The 13332-nt window shown below is 48.9% G+C and overlaps 1 protein-coding gene across 6 annotated transcripts in view; it reads right to left on the minus strand.

The window, feature by feature from the left end:
• The window catches only part of RREB1 (ras responsive element binding protein 1), a 166797-nt gene that overhangs the window by 107562 nt on the left and 45903 nt on the right, over positions 1-13332 (minus strand). The window contains exon 1 of one of the 6 annotated variants that reach the window (XM_061398929.1): positions 12005-12929. The exons of the other annotated variants lie outside the window; for them this stretch is intronic. The gene's annotated coding sequence lies outside the window, so the exon portion shown is untranslated. Of the gene's footprint in view, positions 1-12004; positions 12930-13332 lie in introns of those variants that run through there. 6 annotated transcript variants of the gene reach the window in all.

A 13332-nucleotide genomic window follows, 5' to 3' on the forward strand; every position in this document is an offset into this window, starting at 1 on the left:
CCGTGGACAGAGGAGACAGGTGGGCTACAGTCCATGGGGTGCCAAAAAAGCCGGACTTAGCAATTCAACCACGAAGCACCTTTGCAGGCCTCTCTCTCTAGCAACCCTTCCCTCCCCCTTGATCTTCCACAGAAGTGATGGCCTAACTCACTTTGTCTAAAAACCACATACAGTCTTTTCACAGGTTGGGTTTTAACCTGCTATTTCCAAGAGCCAGCAGCTCTGTCCCATGCATGTCCCTGGCTTTCCCCTTGCCGTGTACCACACGGTCTGCACACAGCAGGCTTCTGGGGCATATTCACTTGGGGACAATGTCACGGCATCTCGGGAGAAGTGGAGCACTGGCCGCCAGCATGGGCTCTGGGCTCAGGCTGTTCGACAACGATGAGCTGGCTGTCTCACTGGGTCTCTTCCTCCTCTAAATAAAGGGGATAATGATCCTACCTACATCACAGGGGCCACGAAGGGGTGTGAAGGCGGAATGGGATGACCCATGTCAAGAGTTCAGGGGGACATAACTGGTGTGTGCCTGAAACCTTAGTTCACGCAACCGCTTCCCCCACCACGCGAGTGGTTTTCCAGATGAAAAACCCAACAACCATAGAATGGTGAAAAAGTGCGGGGACTTGAGATTTTTGACTTAAGATTGGAGTCATATATGGATTAAGTCTAGCACGGGCAGGAGACAGCCTAAAATACAACATCTGGTTTATCTGATTTAAAGCAAATACAGGTGGGCTTTGACTACTGATGCTTTTCACCAAGGGCGGACTGCTGACTGTATTTAAATACACTCTCAGTGATTTGTTTATAATATGAATAACCAGGTCAGTTTCTGCTGGATTTCTATGTCTTCTGCCGTCTGTAGATACAGGACACAGCAGGAGCAGTCACTAGACTTCCCAGCCAGCCAAAGGAACCTGCCCAGATTCCATCCGCTGTAAAGGCAGCAAAACCCACCAAGCCATTTTGGTTGTGATCTCTAAGTGCAATAATTTACCACCCCAAGCCCGTCAAGAACCAACACCAGGGATTAAACACACAGCGGTGTAAAGAAAGAAACCACCCAACAGAGAGCAAGAACTGTCACCATTATCCAGCAGTTATGGGCGGGTTATCTGCAAGTGCGCTTATACCTTTGTCACCATGAACTGGCTACTGGACGTACCACCCACCGCAACTCTGGACACGTTACAAGGCCATCCCTGTAAGCTATTTTTGTGACAGATGTATTCGATCTCCAAATCCACGCTTCGGCCTGGGTCATGATGAGGTGAAGGGTTGAGCTGCGTGCAACTGAACCTTAAGATTTAAATTTTCCAAAAGATGCCATAAACTCAGTTTCTCAAGTTCCCTTCCCAGCACACCCTCACCAAGCTGTTTCAGCTGGAAAGAGTGGGAGGGGCAAGGTCTCTGTGGAGCTTTTCCCTTCATCAGCTCATCTTATCAAATGTATGGCTGGGATAAAGTGTGCCATCCATACAAATAAGAGTGAGGTTGCTGATGCGGGAACATCCGTGCTCTTTAAGCAAAAGATGAAAAACCCTGTTCTCCCCAAGTGGGGCAGCGCTCTCTGGGGACCAGCGGTGGGGCGACCTGGGTCAGGATGGATCCCATAGAAAAGAGAAGTGGTGGGGGGCGGGGAGCAGCAGACTGGGGCTCATGGGTGGTTTGGATGAGTCATTTCTATGACTTCGGGAGAAGCTTTACTCAAATCCAGCAGCACTGTTCATGCTTTCTTGGAGGCTGTTTGAAGAAAGGAGTCCTAGCTCACACCCAAGAGGATGGCCGTGCAGGCCAAGTGAGGCAGGACCCCCTCCCACCCCCCATGAAGCAGGAATTCGAGTGCAGGAGGAAGTCAGGAGGGTGGCAGTCAGTCCCCAGGGACTCTCTGGGGGTCAGATTGCACCAGGCAGCGGCCTGTCCTCCAGCTCCTAGCTTTCACCAACTCAGCAGAAAACACACCACTTTCTAGCTCCATTCCAGAAAGATTCTGTTTGCCTTGAGAAGACTTAAAAAAAAAAAAAAGCTAACTAACGTAGTAAAACTCCATGGACTGCCTCGGAGCAGACAGCAAATCTGCCATCACCGGAGATGGTCAGACACAGGCTGGACCGCGGCTTGGTGGGGACCAGCCCTGGCCAAGGACGGACTCTCTTCCTTGGGCACCCTTGGGAGACACGCGGCAAATTTGCTTCACTGAAGGGACTTTGTTTCCACACACATCACTGGTCAAGCAAAATACTGATGTCGTTCTAAGGCACTCAGAGCATCAGTGGGGACTAAAAAAGTAAGCAGAAAGTTGGGACAGTCAGGTCAGCAGAAGAGTTCTGACCCTCTTCAGTGGACACCCGGGGCAAGTTTGAGAGTCCTGCCTTGGTCTTACCCGGAGCCTCCGCCCCCAAGCCCCAGGCTCAAGTCAAAGAGATAAAGCATCTTTAAAGCAAACAGAAACTTAAATGTGCTCAAGACTTTAGTCGTATGTCTCATCTGAAAACCATTCGGAAGCTCGGGCTACTGGCAAGAACTCTTCCAACTTCCTTTTGGCCTCAGGAAATTAAAAAGGAGAAAAAGGAAAGAAGAGGAGGGAGAGGAGGGGAGGAGGAAGCCATAGGGAAGAACCTCACTTCTGTCTCTCATTTTTATAGAAGTCCTTTCCAGGAGTCATCCACGCCAGGTACATTAACGTTTTAACCCATGAAAACAGTCCAAGTAGAGAAAATGGTGATCAAGTTCAAACACATCACTTCTTTAAAGAGCAAGGAACGTACCTGGTTCATAAACCTGGCTTTATCCCGCAACCTAATCCCGGAGAGGGGCAGCACCAGCCGCCCGCCAGGGAAGCCAGAGGCCTGGAAATCATGTCGCCCAGCCTCCAGCCCTTCCTCTGGCCTCCAGCTCCACCGAAGCCAGCCTGGCTCCCACCTCCACTTCCAGCCAGTTCGCACCGCCGCTGCTTCTCAAAGCCGCGAACCACTAACCTTCTCGACGGTCTTGCAAACAGAAGGCGGAAGAGCTGCTGCCTTCTGCTCTAGATTATCTTCCACTCTGGCCAGGAGCGGTCTTTAAAAATGCAAATCTCATCATGCCAGTCCTTGGCCTAACACCCTGCAAGGATTCCCAGAGTTCTTCAGGGAAAACTCCAAATACCTGCGAGGGAGGCGCCGCGGCTCCGGCCCCGCCCACCGCACCACGCGGTCCTCAGGCCTGGTGGGCTCCTCTCCGCACTTCGGCCTCCTCGCCAACCTCGGGGCGTCAGCCCCACCGTCTGTGCCCCTGCACGCTCTTTCCTCTCGGCATCCTCCACTCCGCCAGCACATCACACGCCCCTGCCGCACCGAACACGCCGCCCGGACGCAGACCACTCAGTGGTCCAGGGTCTTTCCATGTCTGCGAAGCTAGCCACTGCCTCTTTCTCACACTAGTAATATCCTTGGTGCTTATCACAGCTGTCGTATTGCTGAAGTTCAAATTTGTTGAATAAATAGAGATCTATGAGTTTAAAAAACAACAAAAAAAAAGCAGCACTACGAGGTTTGCAAATTCAGGGGTGGAAAGTGCCTGTTTTCCAAAAGGAGGCTGAAGGTAAGTCACTTCAGTCGTGTCCGACTCTGTGCGACCCCAAAGACAGCAGCCCACCAGGCTCCCCCAACCCTGGGATTCTCCAGGCAAGAACACTGGAGTGGGTTGCCATTTCCTTCTCCAATGCATGAAAAGTGAAAAGTGAAAGAGAAGTCGCTCAGTCATGTCCGGCTCTTCGCGACCCCATGGACTGCAGCTTTCCAGGCTCCTCGTTCATGGGATTTTCCAGGCAAGAGTACTGGAGTGGGGTGCCATTGCCTTCTCCGAAAGGAGGCTGAATGGGATACTAAATCCAACTCGATGCAGTATTTTAGGAAAACAGGGTAGTAAAGCTTCATTAGGGGCTTCCCTGGTGGCTCCAATGGTGAAAGAGTTTGCCTGCCTGACCCCAGTTCAATTCCTGGGACGGGAAGATCTGCTGGAGAAGGGATAGGCTACCCACTCCAGTATTCTGACCTGGAGAACTCCATGGACTCTGTAGTCCATTGGGTCATAAATAGTCAGACATGACTGAGTGACTTTCACTCAGCAATGCAGGAGACCCTGGGTTGGGAAGATCCCCTAGAGAAGGGAATGGCTACTCACTCCAGTATTCTTGCCTGGGGAATTCCATGGACAGAGGTAAGCTCTCAAACAACAAACGGTTTTCAGAAACTTTATTTTCATGATTTTAAAAACAAGGGTAACTGAGACTAAGGTGTGCGAGCTGAGCCTCCTTTAAATTATACTTGGTTCAAAATTTTTAAGTGGAACAGTTTGATCCAACGTAGTTTTAACTGACCAAGTTGTGAAAACCTGTTTGAGATGCTCACTAGGCAGTTTTATGTAATTACCTTTCCAAACGATTAAAAGCCCTAAAGCCGAAGAGAAAATGGCTTAAAACAAACAAACAAACAAAAAAAACCCACCTTTTTTCACATGAGAGGAAAATATACAAGCCTCCTTAGAAATAAGATGAAGTTGGGCTAATATATTTGAATGTATCTGCCAGATCTGAGCCTAAACTTTAGTTATCAGGTGAGGACATTAAGGAATACTTAAGGGTAGCAATACTGTACTTTTAATCGACTAGGATTTTATCTTGTATAAAGGATAGTAAAAAAAAAAAACTTAATTCCTTATTTGAAAAGGAAACCTATCCACATAGTTACAAATATAAAGGTATAAAAGGATCCATAAAATGCCTCTCTCACCCCATCTTTGCCTTGTCTTCCATATTCCTCTATTTCTGAAGACATATGTACCTCTTCTAGAAGAAAGCTAAGAAAAGATTTTGTGTATTTGCAGTATTTGTGTGTGTGTGTTTTTTAACAATAAGGTCTCATTGTAAAGGAATTTCCCATAGAACAGTGGAAATGATTCTTTCTGTAAATATGATCTATAATCAACTTCTATCACGTAAGTATGAATGTATATTGTGCGCACACAGACACAAATAAAGCAAGATCTGTACCCTGTAGGTTGCTGGTTTGGCATTTTGTGTTAAATCCAAGCAGTAATGGCAAAAAAGAAAAGTTAAATTATATACAGACCAACACTCCTATTAACTCATACCACTAATGAAACAAAAATCTAACTAAGCAGAGAAAATGGGCCCACACATTGGAGCTCTGAAATGATTCTGGTCTTTGATCTGTGTGCCCATCTCTCCTATTTAATATAAACTTCAAACCAAGAGCCATGAAAAGTGGTTATAATTAGTAAGGGCCCCAGTGTGACAGCTTTTAGAGCAATCAGGCATTAACAACGTTTTCTTTCTCTTTAATTCTGAGTAAATTAAGCTGAGCAAACTTTTATTTTAAGATTTCTGTAATTCAAAACACTTTCCCACCAGTGTGCACTTAGCACCCAATTTCTGGGAGACGGGTTTGCTGGAAAACTTTAGTTTCCTTCTCTTAATCTGTACCAATATTTAGGACTTAGCTTCTCAAATTATAGTGCTCTTTTCCAAAAATAACCTGCACCTCTTCAGAAAAACTGTGTTTTTTGTATTTGAAAATGGATTCAACAATAATTACTAAATAAGCATCAACTACGCAACCCTTGAGGCTTCCCAGATGGCTCAGCGGTAAAGAATCTGCCTGCCAATGCAGGAGATGCGGGTTCAATCCCTGGGTCGGCAAGATCCCCTGGAAAAGGAAATGGCAACCTGCTCCAGTCTTCTTGCCTGGGAAACCCCATGGACAGAGGAGCCCTGGCGGGCTACAGTCTACGGGGTCGAAAAGGAGTCGGACACGACTGAGTGACTAAACGACAACAAACGCAACCCTTGAGCCAGGTACAGAAGATGGAAAAATATGATTTGAAGTCACTGCCTATTCTCCAGATGGGGAAAACATGCCAACAGGTAAATTACAACAGACAGACCGGCCAGATGGGGTAAGGGTTATTCTGATGGAGGACCTGATTCTCCGTGCAAAAGGTGGTATTTAAGATGGGTCTTGAAAGAAGAGTGAGGAAATGTTTGCAAGGAGACGGGGGGGGTGGGGACAGAACCAAGTGAGTGATCCACGGAGAAGCAGAAGCTCCTGCTGTGGCTGCCTCGCGGAGCGGGAGTGGGAAGGGCTGGAACCAGGAAGACCGTCTGGGAACCGCCAACGAGGTCCTCGTGTGCCAAGTTGACGAGTTTGGATTTCTTCCTGCAGACAGGAGGGAGCCAAGAGATGTTTTTCGGCCGGCAAACCCCACGCGTGGCTAGTGTCCACCAACGGAGGGTGGACAAAGGTGCCAGGAAATTGACTTGGGAGGTGTTTGTGACCCGAGGAGAGCCTCAGTCAGGACAGCGGGGCAGCTGACCCTGGAGTCGGACAGCACAGGGGTGTCCAGGGGGGTCTGGCTGGGGTGGGAGAGACCCGAGTCAGGGACTGGCCTGGAAGGCTGGGCGGATGGTGAGTTTCAGTTCACCTTCCAGAAGTGGGGGGAGGAACTCTTCTCTCTACAAGTTCCCTCTGATGCACCTGCAGACGACCCTCCACCTGGCAAAAGCTGTCAGTGGAGACAGGCAGGGGCAGTGGCCAGTTTATGGGGTGTGGAGGGGGCGGCGGGGCACCAGATGCAAGGCTCTTACCACCCCAGGAGCCGCGTGGTAAAGGTGGCTTCCGGGCAGGTCATTGCCACCATCGGCCCAGAGGGACGTGAACGGAGGGACCCTGACAGCCTGTTGGCAGGACGAGGATGTAAAGAAAGCTGCCTGCAGAATGTGCAACGCTTCTCTTAAGTAAGTGCCAGCCCAGATGGTTTTGGGGGCAACCGTCACTTCCCACCACAGGCCGCCCCGCCCTTTCAGGAATCGTTCCCCCCCTCTTCCTGCCTTCTTATTGCTCCAAAGCTTCCCCTGACCCCTGCCTCCGAGCTGAGAGGTGGGGAAGACCAGGACACAGGTCAGGTAAGTGGCACCTGTGGCTACAGATGGCTCCCGCCACTCTCCTTGGAAGTGTCTGGTCTGGGAAAACACAATTTAGTGTTTGTATACCACATTTCTTCTTCCTTCAAACCAACCTCCTTTTGGGGTCTTTGAGGCCCCGGAGCCCCCAAAACATAAAACTCACTATCGTCTCTTCCCTGCTTCGATCCATCCCCAGCCCTCCCTGGGGTCAGCCAGGTGCCCACTCGAGGGGAGACGTATGGACAGAAGCCCCGGTCCCCCCAACACTGCACTTTAACAAGGGTGGAATGTTATGTAAGAATTTTGCAAAAACTTAGGAAAACCTAAATAAGCAAGACTACAAGGGTGAAAACATGAACTGTCAAGCAAGTAGGGGCTTGTTCAAACACTGAGGAAAAAAGCAGTGGTGCGGGGGGGCGGGGTGTAGTGCCCTCCACACAACTTAGAATGCGAGGGAGAAGGGCGGATGACAGCACGGGAGTCAGTTTCCCAAATGAGCGAAGAAGTTCCACCTATCAGAGCAGCTTCCCAGCACCCACGAATCTGGTTTGTTTTAGAAGCAGAAAAGTTCTGGAACTTTTATTGACTAAAGGGGTTTTTAATATACAGAACGCCACTGAAATATCCTGCCCAACCCCCAATCTCCTGTGAAATCTTGGACTTGCCAACACGGCACCTCATAGTCCTGGAAGGAGACCTTACTCACTCCATGAAATTCCAGATCCCCAAATATGCCACATGCAGCACAGCGAGAACACCAGGCTGCTTGCACACGTGACTCGGGCCTACTGACTTTTGGGGCTACTGACCTTTGTGACCCCATGGACTGTGGCCCGCCAGGTTCCTCTGTCTATGGGATCTTCCAGGCAAAAATACTGGAGTGGTTGCCTTTTGCTTCTCTCGGGGATCTTCTTGACTCGGGGATCGAACCCCTGTCTCCTGCAGCGCAGATGGATTCCACCTACTGACTTTTGGAGCTGGATGAGCCTTTGTTTCAGGGATTCCCAATGCATTGTGGGAAGAACAGCAGCATCCTTGGCCTGGACTCACTGAAGGCTGGTGCATCCCCTCCCCCAGCAAGGCAATCAGTCTCCAGACGTTGCCAGGCACCCCCTGGGCCAGTGGGGGGAGGGGGCGGCGGGGGGGTGGTGGTGTTGGGGGGAACCACCAAGCTGAGAGTCACTGCTCTAAAGAGTGCACCCAAAGCTTACCACCTGCCTGTCCCTTAAAATTCATCCCTGAGTGAAGGCTCAGCAGGGAAAGAATCCATCTGCACTGCAGGAGACACGGGTTCGCTTCCCGGGTCAGGAAGATCCCCGAGCGAAGCAAAAGGCAACCACTCCAGTATTCTTGCCTGGAAGATCCCATGGACAGAGGAACCTGGCTGGCTACAGTCCATGGGGTCACAAAGGTCAGACACTACTGAGCGACTAAGCACACAAGTAAACTTCACGAAGAATAATGTGCTGGCCTGTTTGTCTCTGGGCACTCGAAGCAAACATAAACTCTGCCTGAGTACTGGAGTTGTGCACAATTCTGGAAAGGAAATCCAGAGTGGATACCCACAAAGCTTCCTGAGCTCAAAATACACCACTTTCTTCCATATATAGATTCTGACTTTCTGAAACATTTATTTTATCCTTACAATGATCTCACGAGGTAGAAAAAAAAAATGTCTATAATCATGTTCATCAAGAAAAACGCTGCCAAAGGCTAAAAAGGTTTCTTTTTAAATTGCCTTACATCTTCGCATTCAACCACAGAATTATTGTCAAAGGATCTGGTCTCATTGAAAAAGCACACACACACAGATAAACAGGCCCTGTATATTTGATGCTCTGTCTTCTGAAGCCAAGCTGACTTGAAAAAGCAGGTGTTGTTTGGAGTGAGGCTGGAGCTGGGAGTTCTGGGTCCTGGGCTTGATTTATTACCAGCCACAGGGTGGAGGCTGGCACAGCTGGAAAATGGGTTAATATACCCACCCAACCCTCACACTGTGCCGCTCCCGCTCTGAGGATAAAATTCAAATCTTTGTTCAAGGCCTCCACAAAAGCAGGGTGAAGTTCACTTTGTCCAGGGTCCGCCCTAACGAAAAATGAAATGTCCCAAGTAATGAAACCACTAACAGCCTCCAACACTCTTAGGACCGTCTTACCCGGCAGCTTCTGAAAGAGGGGGGAGAAGAGATGAGATACCAAACCAGCCAGGGAAAAAACAAATAGAGCCATTTAAAAGCTTTATCTAATTACCCCCACTGAGGCTTTTTCTCCGCCCGTCTGGCCGGCTGACAAAGAATGTGGGGCTTTTGCCTGGGCTTTCTCACCCCCATCAGGACCACCCGCCCTCGGCGAGTCTGAAAGGCCTCAGGTGAATCCCGCCGGACCGCCAGTACCCAGACTCGGAGACTTCACAGAGGCTTTCAAATTCTATTTAGCACTGCTTGCTTGAATCACACTGAACAAACAGTCTCCACCCTCTCCCACTTCTTTTGTCTAAGCACCTATTCACTGGCAGCCACCTTTATTGATGGGCAGACTGGCTCACCTGTACCCAGAGTACCATCCGAAACAAGATGCAGCAGTCGCCGCAAGGGGCAGCTCCCTGCGCCCTCCTCTGGGGCGTCCCTCCCCTCCCCACCCCCGCCGCCAGTCTCCACCAACCACTGCCAGCTACTCTCAGCTGCCCTTCCTGCAGCACCCGGGGAAGGTGAGGAGGGAAACGGAGACCAGCACAGCAGGTGACTCCGTCCCAGAGGACAGCTAACAGAAAAGGAAAAAGCCCATCGCCCTCCCGCCCCATCTTCCTCAGTCTTCCACTTCGGTCATCAAGACAACCCCACAGATGGTTTTCCTCTCTGTATTCCGCCTTCCTTGGGCGCAGGGGAAATTAAAAATAAGTGATGCATTTCAGAAGGCACAGTGTATGCCTCCCTCTTGTTTCAGAGGGTACACCTTTTCCCTCTGGTTTATAGGTAGGCCCCCCAGGGTGCAGAGATCACAGGCTGACCCCTGCTTTTTGAAGAGAGCCATGGCTATTTCTACTCAGAATCCACTTTGTAAGTCTAAAAGACAGAAAGAAAACTCACTAACCTTGCCCCTCCCAAGAAAACCCATCTAATTTCTTCATTGTATTTGGATATAAAAAACATTACTCAACTTTGCCTGTTTGGCAGGTCAGATGCACACAAGTAACCTTGAGACAGGGAAATTTCTGAGCTGCAGTGAGCTTGCTTTTCAGCCAAGAGATGGTTACCAACCACGGTTTTGGTTAGACTATAATCCTTTTTCTTCTTACTGAAAAACTCCAAAATCCTTCAAGTGTTGCTTCTGAATACTTGGTCCCAAAGATACTCTACATCTAATGGAATTATTTTCAAAAAGGGGCTGAAATAAACTGAGATGGGGAGGTGGAGTGAAAAGGAGGCGCTCTATCAAAACTTAATCTAATAGCAGAAAAGGGGAAGAAGACCACTGTCCTGGGTCAGGAGGGGCTCTACTGCCTGTGTCCTGCTGATTGTCTATTGCATTTCTAGCTTCCAAACACAAACCTGTTTAGTAAAGGGCAAAATAAGACATCACTTCACAGATGAGGTATGTTTTCCAAACTAAGCCATCTGTTATTAATAAATGAAATAAGGTGATGTTACACACACCTTTCCCAGGGAAGCGAGGATTTAATCTGAACACACAGGTTAACAGACAAGACATTCACCCAGACAAGCTGCCATCTGACACCAGGTCTGGTCAGAGCATGAACTTCAATAAGAAGACACTTACAAAAGAGAGATTATTTAAATACGATAACAAAAACAAAACAAACTTAACATCCTACTTTCCTAGGCCAAGGGACATGAAGGATTCAGAAATTAATTAAATCTAGTTAAATAATGTAAAACAGGGGAGGACTCCCTTTCAAAAATGCTTCAGTTAATTTTAGCATCCTTCTGTTTAGCTGCTTAGCAACCCTTATCCTATGACCTTTTAAGCACCACCTACTTTTCAGAAGGATAATGAATAGAAACATCAAAAGGATTCACTTCTGACTACTTCGAGTGAGACTTTTAATCAGTTTTCTGCAGGAGTTAAATTTATATTAATTATGCCATACAAAACCCCCCAAAGGGTAGACTTTTCTCTTAATTTCATTAACTGGGAAATGTCCTTCACTGAAGGTAATAAATGATGGTAACAACTAAGCATAACACAACCAGCAAAGATTTCCAAACTGATTTTAGGAAGTGGACTAGCACAGCAGTTCAAAATTGGGTAAAAATGCAAACCACATAATGGCAACTGCATAGGGCCCTGCACACAGCAAAGAATCCATCAGCAACTGCTACGGGATGATGCAGACTGGCTCAGGAGCCTTATTTTCCTCCTTCAACATTCTGCCCCTATGCTGGATACAGAATGAGAGCTCGGGAGCCTGCCTGAAGGAGTCTAAAATAAAAGACCCTTCCATCAAAGGGTCATTTGTGAGATGATGCAAACAGTTAGGAATGGATGCCCCACCTGTGCCAGCTGAGTCAGACCCATCTTCCCATCACACAACAAACGCTTGTCTGCCATAAGGGCCCAGGCTCTGAATTTCTGATGAGAAGCAAAGTGATATCCAGAAAAACCCCAGAGAATGATATGCCATGTAACAGAAAAGGTCAGCAGCATTTTCTTAAGAGTATCACGTAACCAGCAAATCCTCTTTAAAAACAAAACATCCTAAAATGCAACCTGTTTGGCAGTATTTTTAGGAATAATAAAACAGTGCAAGTTCATTAACAACCTAAAATGAAGCACAAGGTAAACAAGGAACAAATCAAAGGGCTCTCCCTTTCTTTTGTAAAGGGGGTGGGTGGGAAGGAAGGTGTTTTTTCACACATTTCAAAGTTGATAAAAGCCATTCAAATGTTTAATTCATCAGTGTAACCAAAGCCCAAAACACATCAAAGCAAGATCCATGAGAGGATACCCAGAAGTTTCCTCCGAAGGGCAAAGGTAAAAGTTGGGGGGGGGGGGGGAATAACTAAAATTAGTGACTCACCTTTGCATATATTACTTGAAGAATAATTTGTGTGATTGTGTGACTCTTGAAGGAAGAAAAGAACTACACGTTTAAAAAAAGAAAGCCAGAGGAAAAAAAGTGTCAGCCAAGGCTTCATTCAGCCTCTAACAAGACTTCCGGGTTACATTAGGACTTAGAACCATACCTGCCTACTCCAAAAGGCACCAACCCTAGAGGATGCTTTTAAGGGCCGTGGGGAAAAACAAAACAAAAACCATCCTTTTCTTTGCAGTCCCCTTTTCTCCGCTTTCCACATCAATTAAATTTGAATACACTCGCGCGCAGGCACACACCACTGCATATCTAGAAGAAAACTATCCGGAAAACATGGGATGCACATTAACGACTTGGTAGCCTTTGCAGAAATCACCTCCAGTCTCTTCTTCAAGACAGAAACACCTCGCTATTTCCAGCATCTCTATCCAACAGGCAAATTTCATTTCCACTGGCTTTTAAATCTAAACTCTAAAACAAGCGTGGGGTGAATGTTTCTGCTGCTGAAAACCCTCAGACAGGTTTTTCAGCATACCCCAGAGTTGTGTTGTTGTTTTTTTTTAATTCGCCTTTCCATCTCTCTCCACCACCACCATCCCCAAAAAAGAAGCCGAAAAAACTCCAAAGTGGCCCGAATGTGTGCTGCTGCTGGCTCTGAAGCCGTGTAGAATTTCGTAATGGAATGTGAACTGCTCGTCCGGATCTGGGCTCACGTTCTATCTTCTAACCAGTAAGGAGCCAGGCAGGGCAAATGTGCTGAGCAAGGAGAAATACTTTTCTCCTCTTTTATAACCCATCACGGATGCACCGCGGACGCGGGACGCGAGTTGCACGCGGCGCCTGTCAACCGGCCCGCCCGCCGACCGGTCCCCGCGCCCGGGGGGGCGTCCTCCGCTGCCCCCCACCCACACATCGCCCTACCCCCCGACCCCCGGCCCGTCCGAAAAGCAAAGTGGCCCCGCCGAAGAGTGGACTGGACCAGCGCGCCCCGCACTCACGCGCCTCCCCGGGCCCGGCGGGCGGCGGGGAGCGAGCCCTCCCATCCTCGACGCGACCCTCGGCCCGGTCCAGAGAACGCGCCGCTCCCAGGGAGGGGGCCGGCGACGGGAAGGACCTCCCCTGCTCCTTAGCAACCATTAAGGTCGCAGTTTCCTAAGAGACCGCGAGCGAGGAGGTGGGGGGCGGGTGGGCGCGGGGGGCCGGGCCGAGGAGGAGGGGGGCGCGCGGGGGGCGCACTGGGTCCCCCAGCCCCTGGACGCCAGGTCCTCCCCCACCCCCGCATCCCGGCCTTGCTGGACGCTACGGGGCTGGGA

Source organism: Bos javanicus, chromosome 23, assembly GCF_032452875.1.
Source record: "Bos javanicus breed banteng chromosome 23, ARS-OSU_banteng_1.0, whole genome shotgun sequence".
Lineage (NCBI taxonomy): Eukaryota > Metazoa > Chordata > Mammalia > Artiodactyla > Bovidae > Bos > Bos javanicus.